General features: G+C 40.8%; 1 pseudogene; it reads left to right on the forward strand.

The window, feature by feature from the left end:
* Positions 1-6268: 6268 nt before the first annotated feature.
* Positions 6269-8029, forward strand: LOC137225058 (TATA-box-binding protein pseudogene; annotated as a pseudogene).
* Positions 8030-14275: the final 6246 nt, after the last annotated feature.

The following is a 14275-nucleotide window of genomic DNA, read 5'->3' on the forward strand; positions in this document are numbered from 1 at the left end:
TCAGGAATTTGGAAATAGCAATAGTACTGGTATCTGAGGACTTTAAGAATGTTTGTTGAAAGAAACAAAAAAAGAAAGTGATGTTTAGGATCCAGAACGCTGGGATATTTCTCTCATGGAAAGAACTGGTTACAAAGGCAAATAAATAACTGGTTACAAAGGCCGCTGGGCCTGCGCGTCCAGAGCCTGTGCTCCGCAACGGGAGAGGCCACAAAAAAAAAAAAAAAAAAGAAAAAAAGAAAGGAAGCACATGGCAGGCTCCCAGTGCGACAGGACCCCATAGATTTTTCTCTGTAGACACAGAAGTGTCCACAAGTGCACACACACCCACGTACACATGCACACTCTCAGACACACACTCAGAACTACCAGACTGCTAGGCACTATCCCGCTGCCCGTGGTGCAAGCTGTCACAGAGCGGGAGGCCAGCGTTGTCAAGAACACCAGGATAGAAGTCACGGCAAACAGTATACGAGCAGGGGTGGGAGCAACTGGATCTAGTGTCAGAAATGACTGCTTTTGCGACTCTTCTCCTCACCCTGCATTTTGCCACTCCCCTAAAAGCCATGCCCACCAGCTTCTGGAGGAACCCAAGTGTGGCCCCTTCTTCTCGGTGAACCTAGTTTCGAGCCTCAGCTGGGCCATTAGTTCATTGAGTGACGCTGGGTTCTCTGGGGTCCAGTGTCCCAGGTATATTTTGTGCTGGTGAGTGGGGATTGGGGGCAGGGCATTTTTCACTTGTCTCTGGTGCTACGTTGGCTTTTTGTTGCAAGGAACAGAGACCCACACAGGTTATCTCAATTGATGAGGGTAGTCGTGGGTGGGCAGTAACAACGAGGAAGGCAGGAATCACAGAGGAATGCGGGCTTAGCCATACAGCCGGACCCTGTGGAGCTGGCATGTAGCTCTGCACCTAAGAGAGGCACATTCAGAGTCCAGGAAGCCCTTTGTGGGTTAACTGTCCACCTGCAGCAGCTCTGTGTTCCACCCTTACCTTTTCTGGCTTTCTCTCTCTCTCTCTCTCCCTCCCTTCCTCTCTCTGCTTTTGGGATGCCCGCTTGCTTCTGCCCCTCATGGACCATTCCAAGAAAATCCATTTGGCTCAGCTAATCACCCATCTACCTTGTTTGGACTAACATTTTGGGCTAAGCTACCTCATGGAACAGCTGCTCAGCCTACCGATCTGCTGCCCTCAGGCCAGGTGCCCACCCTAACCCTCTTGGCTATGACAGAATGTGGCCCCCCTGAGCTAAGGCTGCTCCCTCACAGCGTCTGTGAGGTGGGAGGCACCTGTTCCCCAGGGTTCCCTCTGGCTCTGCCGCTTAAGGAGGTCAACCTCCCCCAGCCCCATCCTCCACCTCCTGGTAACACTTAATTGTGTACCTGCTGGTGCCAGGCTCAGAGCGGTCTGGTTCACATCACCTCACGCAACTCTCTCAACAAGTCCCCAAGTTAGAAACCTCTCTCTACAGAGACAGAAACTGAGACCCTGTTAGTAAAGGTCACCTGGATATGAGCGATAGAACCAGAATTAGAACAGAGTCCTACATAATTCTAAGACCTATTTTCTTTCTCTTCTGTTGTCCTTATTTTCCTTTGCAATCTTTATAGTCAATTTCTCCCTTAGACCCTGCATCCCAAAGAATAGAGTCATTCATTCAAGAGGAGGACAGCCAGGGCATGATTCTGACAGGAACCATCCATATCTACTCCCTTCCCCACGCAGAAGGGCAAGGGGCTCTCTGGCTGGCCTTCCCTTCCAGGAGAGCCTGGCCCAGCATCAAGAGAGGCCACAGCGGCGACCATACCACACATGCACTCAGCTCATCCTCCCCAGGCCAGCTGGGCCAGCAAAGGAGCAGTCTGGAAATAAATTAAAATAGACCAATTATTCTCAGGGTGTAGTTTAAACCATATCAGAAAAATTGCCTGTAAATAAAATTGGATAGCAACCCTGGCAAACCAGTACTAGTAATTATATCAACTCGATGGTGGTAATTATTTTTCATAGAAATTGGTTACTTCCCACCTCCAATAAATCTACCCCATGATAATTCTGTAATATGTATTCATTGTACATAAAACCAGGAGTCATTACCAAGTGTGCTACAGATATGCACTGAGTTTCGTGCTTTCGCCCAAGACCTTGAACTGTGTATGGTTCCTGTAGCCCTTTGGCAAACACCCAGGCCTCACAGACACCAGGATGACTCTTTGGCTGGGGCCTGGTGTTGTGGCATGGGACAGTGGAAACCACTGAATGCTTCTGGGTTTTGCTAAGAGACTGCTAGCATCAGGGAAGGACAGCCTAATAAGATGGTGGCAGAGAGCACCGTGGAGACCATTAGAGGAGTTGGACGAACCAAGCACACTTCCCTTGCTTCTCCTGGCCCTCCAAGTCAGGTTTCCCTGATCAGAGACTGAGGGAGACACACAGCAGTAGCTCCCGTTCCTACAAGAGCATTGGACGAGGGTGGGATGCTGTGTCCTGGTCCCTCCCTTGTTGATCAGGATGCCATGTGGCCCTCGGTAAGCCTCATCTCTTCTTTGGGCACATAGTTCTTGGTCTGTAAAGGTAAGGATTATACCATTTTACTTTTGAATTAATTAATTCGGTTCAACAGACCAAGCGCCTCTTCCGTGCAGGTACTATTTAGTGAAAAGGACACAGCAGGGCTTGAGACACTCCTTGCCTTCTTGATGTTTATGGTCCAGTGGGGAATACATTGAACGGGTAATAACAGGTCTGCTAGTTATCATGATGAAGAAATAGAGGGTGCAACAGAGGTCTTTAACAGAGGATCTAATCCAGCTTATGGGGGGGGCGGGGCTAGGGAAGACTTCCTAGAGACAGCGACTCTCAAAGCAGATACCTAAAGGGGAGAGTGGAGAGAGGAAAGGTGTTGATGGCTAAGAGTAGGGAGGGGGATTCACCGTGAGGCTGGCATTCCTGGGGAGCAGGAATCCTGTCCTGGTCTTCTTCATAGGCCCTGGTGGAAACTGGCGGACCTTGCAGAAGTGTTTGCTGGCTGGACGGTCACCTGTTATTTCATAACCATTATGAAGCAGCTCTCGTGATCCAGTCTCTACAGATAGGAACCCAGTTTAGGTCCCACAGCCTACTCTTGGTAGGGTAACATCTGCCGGCCTCCAGATCAGTGCTCTGTCCAGATGTGAGGGTCAAGTGAGGTCCCGCAGGCCACAGGAATTTGAGACCTAAGAAATGCTGACCGCATGAGAAAGGATGACAATTTCTTTTTCTCTCTCCAAACGGGAACCACTGGGACTTTTGCTCCTAGAACAGCTGCCCAGCTGCCTCATTTGCTGCTTGGATGTAATTGCAGCGGGTGAACTTTACACTCTTGTGCTTCCCTTCTCCACCTGTGCCTGAACTGGCAACGCAAAGGAGCAGTCCCCCCTCTTGCCTGGAAGCCACAGAGGTCCTTTCTCCGTAGGCTTTGGGGAGCCCAGCTGCTTCCCTGGGGTCAGAAGAGGACTGGAGGGCTCGCCGAAGCCCCCATCACACTCTCCCAGAGCTGCCAGAGAATTGCACCGATGCTTGTTGGGTTGGGGGAGGGAAGGGGGAGTAGGAGTGACACTTCCGTATTTATTGGCTATTTAGCATCAGAGGCATGGACATACATACACTACCAAACGTAAGGTAGATAGCTAGTGGGAAGCAGCCACATAGCACAGGGAGATCAGCTCGGTGCTTTGTGACCGCCTGGAGGGGTGGGATAGGGATGGGGGGAGGGAGGGAGACGCAAGAGGGAAGAGATATGGGAACATATGTATATATATAACTGATTCATTTTGTTGTAAAGCAGAAACTAACACACCATTGTAAAGCAATTATACTCCAATAAAGAGGTAAAAAAAAAAAAAAAAAGGTTGACAAATCCCCAAACCAAACACATTATATTGACTCCCTAAACCAAAGGAGACTGTTATCTCTGTTCAAGTGTGAGTTAGCGCTGTCAGCTGTGCCCGCTGAGACCATTTCCATTCAGAGCTGAATACTCATTATTTCAGGGGAAGTTCCCCTGGTCTTTGGTCTTATTCTAACTCAATCCCTCATCCCTAAAGACACTCACTACCACCTCCTTCATCTCCTGGGTCAGGGGAACAGAGCAGTTTTTTGAGACAGGATCCAGGGAAAGTGTTTCTTCCCACACGACACACAGATTCTAGAGAGACTGTGGAGGTGGTCACCCTCAGGCTGTCCCACTGTCCTTTCTGTATACCGCTCGGTGAGTTGCAATGACCCTATCTACTCAAGGGAAAAATCCATACAGCTGTATCCCTAACAGCTCTTCCCACTGCTCTCCATTTAATTATCCCACTTACAGGATTGTTGCAGGCTCGGATACCAGAATAAAAGAAACAATCATGAAACAAGGGCAGAATAATTGAAGGTGGTGGGGAATGAAATAACTGTGATTAAAACTTAGGTTAGTAGGACCTCCTCCAATTGTGTACAAAACAAGATAGTAATAGAATTCTGCTTATTTAATTAAAGGCATGTAAAATAGTCAGGGGAGATAAATGTCACTTGAGACGGGATTCATTGAAATGTCCAGAGTTTGACTTGTTACCTTTTGACGTGTTTGGAAGACTGCACACAGATTTCTGGGCTGTCCCACCAAAATCATCATTAACACTCTGCTGCTTCTCTCATCTGGTGGCAGTAACTCGAGGATGGACCATGGCTGTTAGCTGGACCTTTCAAGCCAAGGTCAGAATTGGAGTTAGTTTGAAGCCTCAACTTCAAGGAAGTGATAGCAAGGCCATTCCCCACAGGAAGAAATGTGAGATTATATCCAGGAACCTTCCCCCAGGACTCAACGGTCAGGACAGGATCCCATGCCCACCCACTGGCCAATCACTGGCAAAAAGAACGTGCTTTGGAGCTAGTCACATGGAAGAAGAATGGACACAGAGATCAAACTGGGACTCTGCCAGCAAAATACTCTATCTCCAGCATCTCCGCCAAGCAGAGCTTAGACCCCTGGGCAGAGTGTGGGAGGGGTGAGCGGCTGAGATTGGAGGAAGTGGCAGCACATGGATGACCAGACACAATTGCTATCAATCTTAGAATGGTGAGGGGCATGCTCCAAGCAGTCACAGATTTCCTTAACGTGTTGTAGACATAAAACTGCTTCTTGACCTCTCAGAGTAACAAACTCAAAAATTTCCTCCTCCCTAGGTAAAGCAATAGTTCATTTTATTTGTCCTCAGCTGTCTTCATTAACAGACATTCCTCATTCTGCTCTTCTGGGATTTGGTCAACACACCTGCATTTGTGCTTTTCATATACTGGGTTGGCCAAAAAGTTCATTCAGATTTTTCCGTAAGCTGTTACGAAAACTCCGAACGAATTTTTTGGCCAACCCAATACTTTTTGTCTCTATATGTTTTTTGGCCAACCCAATACTTTTTGTCTCTATATGTTTTAGAGTCTTTTTGCCACATTCCTGGGTTTTTAGTCTACCCTACCTTCTTAGATCTTCTCCAGCCCTCCAGATCTTCCTAAGGATATAGAGAGTACTTGCACAAAGGAAGTTCATCCAGTCTGTGTCTTACCTTATTATTTTCTTAATGTGTCTTTCAAAGAGCAAAAAGTTTGCAGTTTTGAAGAAATCTAATTCTTCTAAATCTTTTTATTTTTTCTCTTATGAAATGTGCTTCCTTGGTTCTAAGAAATTTTTGCCTACTCCCAAGGTTGCAAGTATTTTATTCTATATTTTATTCAAAAACTCTTACGTTTTTAAGTTTTATATTTAGGTCTTTGATCCATGTCTTGTTAATTATTCCACATTGTGTGCTAAAAGGGCTAATGTCCACTTTTTTCCATAGAGCTATCCATTTGATCGAACACTATTTGTTGAAAAGACTTTTCTTTCCCCCATTAAACTGCCTTGACTCCTTTGTAGACTATCAAGTGGCCATAGACATGTGGTTCTATTTATGAATTCTCTATTTTTTTCCATTGATTTCCATGTATAACTTTTCACCAGTTTGACACAGGCTTCATTACAATGATTTACGGTTTGTTATTAAATTGGATGGTGTCGTCTTCCAAGAGAGCTGACAGAGAGGTAAAGGCTTTCTCTCCCAAGGAAACATTCGAAATCACTCTTGATGGATAAAAATTTTAAGGTCTGACCTTACAAAGAAATTGGCAAAACTATGGAGCAACAGAACCTCGAAGACTCTATTGGAGCGTAAATTGGTACAGCCATATTTCGAACAGGGATTGGCGTTACTCGGCATAGTTGAAAATACACACGCATCATGACCCAGCAGTGTCATGCAGAGCAGCATCACTGTTTCTTGGTGTGCATGAAGATAACCCAGAGAGTTGAGGAAGTCGCTAAGAGTGTGCTGGGGATGCTCTAGGAAAAGACTGAATGCTGAGGTGATTCCCAGTCCAAAGGTTTTTGATTTGCCAAGAAGAAAGTGAACCTCATGGATCAGAACAACAGCCTCCCACCTTATGCCCAGGGCCTGGCCTCCCCTCAGGGGGCCATGACTCCTGGAATCCCTATCTTTAGTCCGATGATGCCGTATGGCACAGGACTGACTCCACAGCCTATTCAGAGCACCAACAGTCTGTCTATTTTGGAAGAACAGCAAAGGCAGCAGCAGCAACAGCAGCAGCAACAGCAGCAGCAGCAGCAGCAGCAGCAGCAGCAGCAGGCGGCAGTGGCAGCCGTTCAGCAGTCGACCTCCCAACAGGCGACCCAGGGGGCCTCGGGCCAGACACCACAGCTTTTCCACTCACAGACTCTTACGACCGCACCCTTGCCGGGCACCACTCCCCTGTATCCCTCCCCCATGACTCCCATGACCCCCATTACCCCTGCCACGCCAGCCTCGGAGAGCTCTGGGATTGTGCCGCAGCTGCAAAATATTGTATCCACAGTGAATCTTGGTTGTAAACTTGACCTGAAGACCATTGCACTTCGTGCCCGGAATGCTGAATATAATCCCAAGCGGTTTGCTGCTGTAATCATGAGAATAAGAGAGCCCCGGACCACTGCACTGATATTCAGTTCTGGGAAGATGGTGTGCACAGGAGCCAAGAGTGAAGAACAGTCCAGACTAGCAGCAAGAAAATATGCCAGGGTTGTACAGAAGTTGGGTTTTCCAGCTAAGTTCTTGGACTTCAAGATTCAGAATATGGTGGGGAGCTGCGATGTGAAGTTCCCTATAAGGTTAGAAGGCCTTGTGCTTACCCACCAACAGTTCAGTAGTTATGAGCCAGAGTTATTTCCTGGTTTAATCTACAGAATGATCAAACCGAGAATTGTTCTCCTTATTTTTGTTTCTGGAAAAGTTGTATTAACAGGTGCTAAAGTCAGAGCAGAAATTTATGAAGCCTTTGAGAACATCTACCCTATTCTAAAGGGTTTCAGGAAGACAACGTAATGGCTGTCATGTACTCCTGCCTCCCCCACCCACTTGTTTTTTTTAAAACAAATCAGTTCTGGTACATTTAGTGGTGTTGTGGACGGCCCCATGTGATGAGAGAATGGATGTCTGGTTGTAGGTTGCAGCACGAGGTGAAGCTCCCCTGCATGTGTACCCCGTAGGGATGCCAGGAAGGGGGCGTTATTTCTGCACAGAGATCACCGAAGTGTTACTGTAAGTTGCTCGAACTGTGCTGCTATTTGGGCAGCGCTGCCCGTTTATTTATATTTAGATTTTAAACACTTACTGCTGTTGACAAGTTGGTTTAAGGGACAAAACTTTAAGTGTTAAAGCCACCTCAACAATAGATTGGACTTTATTTTGTTTAATTTCTTCCCCATAAACCACAGTTTTTATATTTCTACCAGAAAAGTAAAAATCTTTTTAAAAAGTGTTGTTTTCTAATTTGTAACTCCTAAGGGTTATTTTTGTGCCACATTCCGCCTTTCCAGTATTGCAGGACAGAATAGAAATGTATTAATGAAAACAAATGGCTGTACATATTTTTCTTCCTTCAGAGTACTCTGTACAATAAATGCTGTTTATAAAAGTGTTAGATTGATGTTATAAATGAAACTTTGTAAGATTCATGTGATCATACTGTTTAAAAAGTCGTATTTTAGATATAATGCCTGAAACCAAAAAAATAAATAAATAAATTGGATGGTGTCAACAGCCCTATAACTTAAAAAAATTGCTTTGGTTTTTCTAGGTCCTTTGTATTTCCAAATAAATTCTAGAATTAGCTTGCCAATTTGTGTTTTTAGAAAGTTCACTTGAATTTAGATTGAAATTGTGATAAATCTGTAGGTCATTTTAGGGAGAATAGTCATCTTAACAACATTGAGTCTTCTAATTTTTGAACATGGTATACCTCTCGTCTCTCCATTTATTTAGTCTTTAATTTCTCTCATCAAGTTTTAATTTTCCTTGTAGAGGTGTTGGACATATATGGTTAAATAAACACCTAAGTGATTTATGTTTTGGGAGGGTACAATCAAAATTTCCCAGTTTCCCTTATTACTAACATCTTTCACTAGAATTTTCTATTTCTCCCTCTAGTTCTGTCCATTTTTGCTTCATACATTTTGAAGCCTTGTTATTGGATGCATGCACATTTATGATGGTTATATCTTCCTGTGGAACTGTCCCTTTTATCATAATGAAGTGTTTCTTTATGGGTTCCTTATACTCTTTATCTTAAAGTTTATTTTTTCTGATATTAATATAGCCACTACAACATTTTATGCTTTCTATTTCCATGATTTTTCTATCCGTTTTTATTCAATCTATCTGTGTTATTATATTTAAAGCACATCTCTTTTAGAGATTATGTAATTGGGTCTTTTTAAAAACTCCATTCCGATAATCTCTGCCTCTTAATTGGGATGTTCAGTTCATTTCTGGCATTATCAGTGACAGAATGATATCAGTTATCAATGTCATTATTGATATGTTTGAATTTAGGTCACCATTCTGCTCTTTATTTCCTGTTTGTATCATGTGGTCTTTGTTCTTCTGTTCTTCCCTTTCTGCCTCCTTCTGGGCTAATTGAATATTCTCTAGAATTGCATTTTAATTTTTCTATTGGATTTTTAGTTACACCTCTTTGCATTGCTTTTAAGTGGTACTCTAGATATTTCAGTGATAATCCTTAGTTTTCACAGTCTCCTTAGAGTTAATATTATGCCATTTCACTTAAAAAATGTAAGAACCTTTTAACTCTATACTCATTTTAACCTCCATCTTTTATGTTACAGTTCTGATAAGTATTACATTTACATACTCTATAAACCCCACAATGCAATGCTATAACTTTTGTTCTAAACTGTAAGCTGTATTTTAAAGAAATTTTTTTAAAAAGATAGTTTAAAATATATATGCCCACAAAATTATCATTTCTTTATTTTTTTAATTTTTGACCTTACCACGCAGTTTGAGGGATGTTAGTTCCCCAATCAAGGACTGAAGCCAGGACACTGAAATGAAAGCACCGAGTCCTCACCACTGGATCGCCAGGGAATTCCCCAAAGTTACCATTTCTGATAATCTTTATATCTTCCTGAAGATCTGATCTTCCATCTGGTACTATATTCCTTTAGTCTTTTCTTTAGTATTGCTTGGAGTGCATGTTTGCTGGTAATGAATTATCCTAGTTTTCCTTTATCTGAAAATGACTTTATTCCTTCCTTATTCTTGAAGGATATTTTTTACTGGATATAGAATTCTGGGTTGACAATTTTTCCTTTCAGCATTTTATTTTTCTTTAATTTTAGAACAGTTTTTTTAGAATAGCTTTTTTATTTACAGAAATATTGCAAAGATAGTACAGAGAGTTCTCATATACCCCACACCCAGTTTCTCTTATTATTGACATCTTCCATAGTATTGTATACTTGTTAAATTAATGAATTCATATTTTCTGGAAAAGATGGTGGAGAATTGGTATAATTTCTTCCTTAAATGCTTGGTTGAATTCACTAGTAAAATCTTATGGCCCTGGTGCTTTCTTTTTTGGAAGGTTATTAGTTTTTGATTCAATTTCCTTAATAGATATAGGCCTATTCAGACTATCTATGTCTCCTTGTATGAGTTTTAGTAGTCTGTGTCTTTCAAGGAATCAGTTCATTTCATCTAAGTTATTAAATTGGTGGTCACAGAGCTGTTCATAGTATTCCTTTATTATCCTTTAATGTCCATAGAATCAGTAGATGAGCCTTCTTTTATTTCTGATGTTCGTAATTTATGTCTTTTCTCTCTTTTCCTGATTAGTCTGCCTAGAGTTTTATCAGTTTTATTGATCTTTTCAAAAAAACAGCTTTTGATTTTATTGATTTTACTCTATTTTTTTCCTGTCTTCAATTTTATTGATTTCTGTTCTAATTTTTATTCTTTTCCTATTCTTGCTTTAGGTCTAAATTATTCTTCTTCCTCTAGTTTCCTAAAGTAGAAGTATAGATTATTGATTTTAAGTCTTTCTTCTTTTCTAATATATGCAATCAATGCTATAAATTTTCCTGTAAACACTGCTTTCACTGCATCCCACACATTTTGATCAATTTTATTTTTATTTTCATTTAGTTAAAAATATTTCTCTCAAGTTCTTTTTTGATGCATATGTTATTCAGAAGTGTTTTGTTTAATCTCCAAATATTTGGAGATTTTCCAGCTATCTTTCTATTATTGATTTTTAGTTTAATTCCATTGTGGTCTGAGAATACACTTTTTATGATTTATATTCCCTTAAATTTATTAAGGTGTGCTTTATGGCCCAGGATATGATCTATCTTCATGAATTTTCCTGTAAGCTTGAGAAGAATATGTATTCTGCTGTTTTTCGATGGAGTATTTTAGAAATGCCAATAAGATCAAGTTGATTGATAATGCCATTCAGTTCAACTATATTCTCACTGATTTTCTGTCTGCTTGATTTATCAATCCCTGAAAGAGGTGTGTTGAAGTCTCCAACTATACTAGTAAATTTTGTCTACCTGTCCTTGAGTTATATCCGGTTTTGACTCATATATTTCATGTTTTGGTGTTAGACACATATCCATTTAGAATTGCTATGCCTTCTTGGAAAATTGGTCCCTTTATCATTCTGTAATGCCCTTCTTTATCTTTGATAATTTTCTGTATTCTGAAGTGAGCTTTGTTTGAAATTAATATAGTCATACCAGTTTTGTCTTGATTTGTCTTAGCATGGTCTATCTTCCTCCAGCCCCCTCATACTTCCTCCATCCCCTCATGTATCCAAGTCTTTATATTTAAAGTGGGTTTCTTGTAGTAGCATATAGTTGAGTCTTGTTCTTTTTTTCAGTCGGACAATATGTCTTTTAATTGGTATTTTTAGACCATTCACATTTAAAGTAATTATTGATATAGCTGGATTAATACTTACCATAATTGTAACACTTTTCTGTTCATTACATTTATTCTTTGTTTTATTTTTCCCTCCCCTCTTTTGCCTTTTCTGGTTGTAAATGAACATTTAATATGATTTCATTTTATCTCCTCTCTTAGCATAACAAATATACTTTAAAAATTTTTTAATGGTTGCCCTAGAATTTGCAACATACATGTTAAAACTAGTCCAAGTGTATTTTTAAATAACACTATGCCGCATTACATGTAATGTAGGTACCATGTAACAACATTCCCAATTCTTCTCTCCCATCCCTATGACATTGCTGTCATTCATTTTACTTATCAATAAGCTATGTTCACCCAATATGCTGTTATTATTACTACGTAAGCAAATAGTTATCTTTTATAGCAATTAAGAGTAAGAAGAATTAAGCATTTTATTTTACCTTTATATACTTCTTCTCCGATACTCTTCCTTTATGTAGTGAAAAACCATTTTTAAAAAGGCGGCTCACCCTGTGACATCCTTTTTTTCTAAATGTCAATTCCCCTCCAGTTTCTGTCTGCTCTTAAGTGCCTTCAGCTAGTTGTTTTTTATATTTTCTTCAGAGTTTATAATTGTTGCCTTCAGGAGGGTTGGTTTAATACATGCTACTCCATTACTGTAAGAGGAGCTCCTTCTTTGGGGCTATTACGTTCATTTTTATATGAGGTATTGGTTTGTAAGAGTTTATCCATAATTTTCAAATATAGATTTGGACATTTTTTTCTTACCCTAACTAAATTTCCTTGTATGTGTCCTCATTCCATCATTCATTCCAACAGTATTTATTCAGATTCTACTATATGCTACCATGGGCTAAGCACTGGGAATTCAAAGATGAATAAACTCTATTCCTTGCTCCTAAGGAGCTCCAAGTCTAGTGGCAGTGACACAATCAAATCTCACATTTTTCTAACCCGAAGTCTTGTCGCACGTGACATCGTGCTCAATCCCCACAAGAAGCCTGTGAAATTCGTGTGACAGGTATTGCAGTCCCTGAATAACAGACTTGGTGCCCCCCCTCCCCAGGGTTGCTTAGAGGACATTTAACTGTCATTAAATCAGTGCTTCACTGCTGCTACTAACCTGGAGCTATAACAAGTGGGTGATGGACATATATCAATAACATAAGAAAGAAAGAAATTTTGGTTGTGTTAAGTCTCTGAGATTGGAGACTAACTTATTACCAAAGCGTAATTGAGACTATCCTGACTGATACACCTCAGGGCCACCCAGAGCAAATGTTCTTATGTACCTTAAAGAGCCATCCAAATTCTGTGAAAATTTCATCTGCTTTCTTTTATTTGATATATTAACAGACAGATATAAATATGATTTGATTTCTGGAGCTAATAATCCTGAAATTCAGAGAGGTGAAGGAGTTGCCTAAAATCACACAGCTTGTAAATCAAAGAGCTGGGACTTGAATGTAGCTCTCCCCTAACTCCCAGTCCAGTCTTTTTATACATTATAATCTTCCTCACTTTGAAACTCCTCTGTCTTGTTAGTGTGTTGTTAGTTATGTTGAATGTGTGTCAAGTTTATGAGATTAGTTGGGAAGATGAGCTGTATTTTGATCCAATCATTTGTATTGTCTAAGAGGGGAAAACAAATATGTGCATGACCCTTAAAAAGAGATTCTCTCTAGCAGTTCCTGCCCAGAGAGAGACAGGAAAAGTCAGCAGAGGTTCCTTCTAGGCTGGCAGACTGGCCCAGTTTAATCAGAGAACATCTTTGAACCAATGAGGGGAATGAAGACCTTTCATTCAATGAGAGTCACTGTGGACAAGCAACCAGCCGGTTATCAAGGGTGGACAGCTGTATAAATGGACTGGTGCATTTCTGCCAGAGTGGTGCTTTGGATGACTGTGAAATCCTGTCAGGAAACTAAAGGGAACAGAAGAGATAAAGTGGACGGTTATATTAGCCAGTAGCTAAAAGTATTGTTTTCGTTATTATTATTCAGAATGTTCTCTCAACATACTCTTTCCAACTGAAATATGTAGTAGACACAGAGGAGAAATCTGGCTGACATGACCTTAACAATCAAACTTTAACATTCCCTATAATGGGACAGGCACCTTGTGCTGCCCCCTCTTGAGATGCAGTGGAAGTAAACAACATCATCTATGTACTGTTCTGTCGAAAATGTTTAACATAAATCATGTGGAAACAATCAGAAACATTCAAAGCCTTCAAGTCTGCAAAACAGCTTACCTAGACTCCTCAAAAATGTCAGTGTCATAAAAGATTTTTTTTAATGTTGTGGGGACTATTGTCATTGAAGAGAGGCTAAAGAGACATGGCAACTAAATGCAATGTATGATTCTTGATTGTATCCTAGATATTTTAAAATCCAGTTATCATGGCCATTGGGAAAACTTGAATAGGGACTGTATATCTGATCACCGTTTGGTAGTCTTGTTAAGTTTCCTCATGATTGTGGTTATGTAGGAGAATGCCCTATTCATAGACACATGGTATTAAAGAGTGAAGAATCAGGGTGTCTGCAACATACTCTCACATGGTTAAACTACCTTAAAGGAATATACATACGCACGTATGTACGTATCTTAATATACAAATGGATGTGTGTGTGCAGAGAAACAGAGATAAAGCTAATATGGCACAACATTAAAGCTGGTGGATCTAGCTGACGGATATGTGGGAGTTCATTGCGCTAGTCTGAATTATCTTTTATTGAAGTATTACAGAAAAGTACACAGATCATAAGTGTATGGCATTGTACTGTTCTTGAAACTTTTCTGTAGGAATTGAAAATATTAAAAAAAGATTTTTTGGGGAAAAAGTAGCAGTCAGAGTAGGTTATCTACACTAAAAAAGAGTAGTTATATATACCATTTAAAAAGTAGGGGCTTCCCTGGTGGTGCA

The sequence above is a fragment of the Pseudorca crassidens genome, chromosome 5, assembly GCF_039906515.1.
Source record: "Pseudorca crassidens isolate mPseCra1 chromosome 5, mPseCra1.hap1, whole genome shotgun sequence".
NCBI lineage: Eukaryota > Metazoa > Chordata > Mammalia > Artiodactyla > Delphinidae > Pseudorca > Pseudorca crassidens.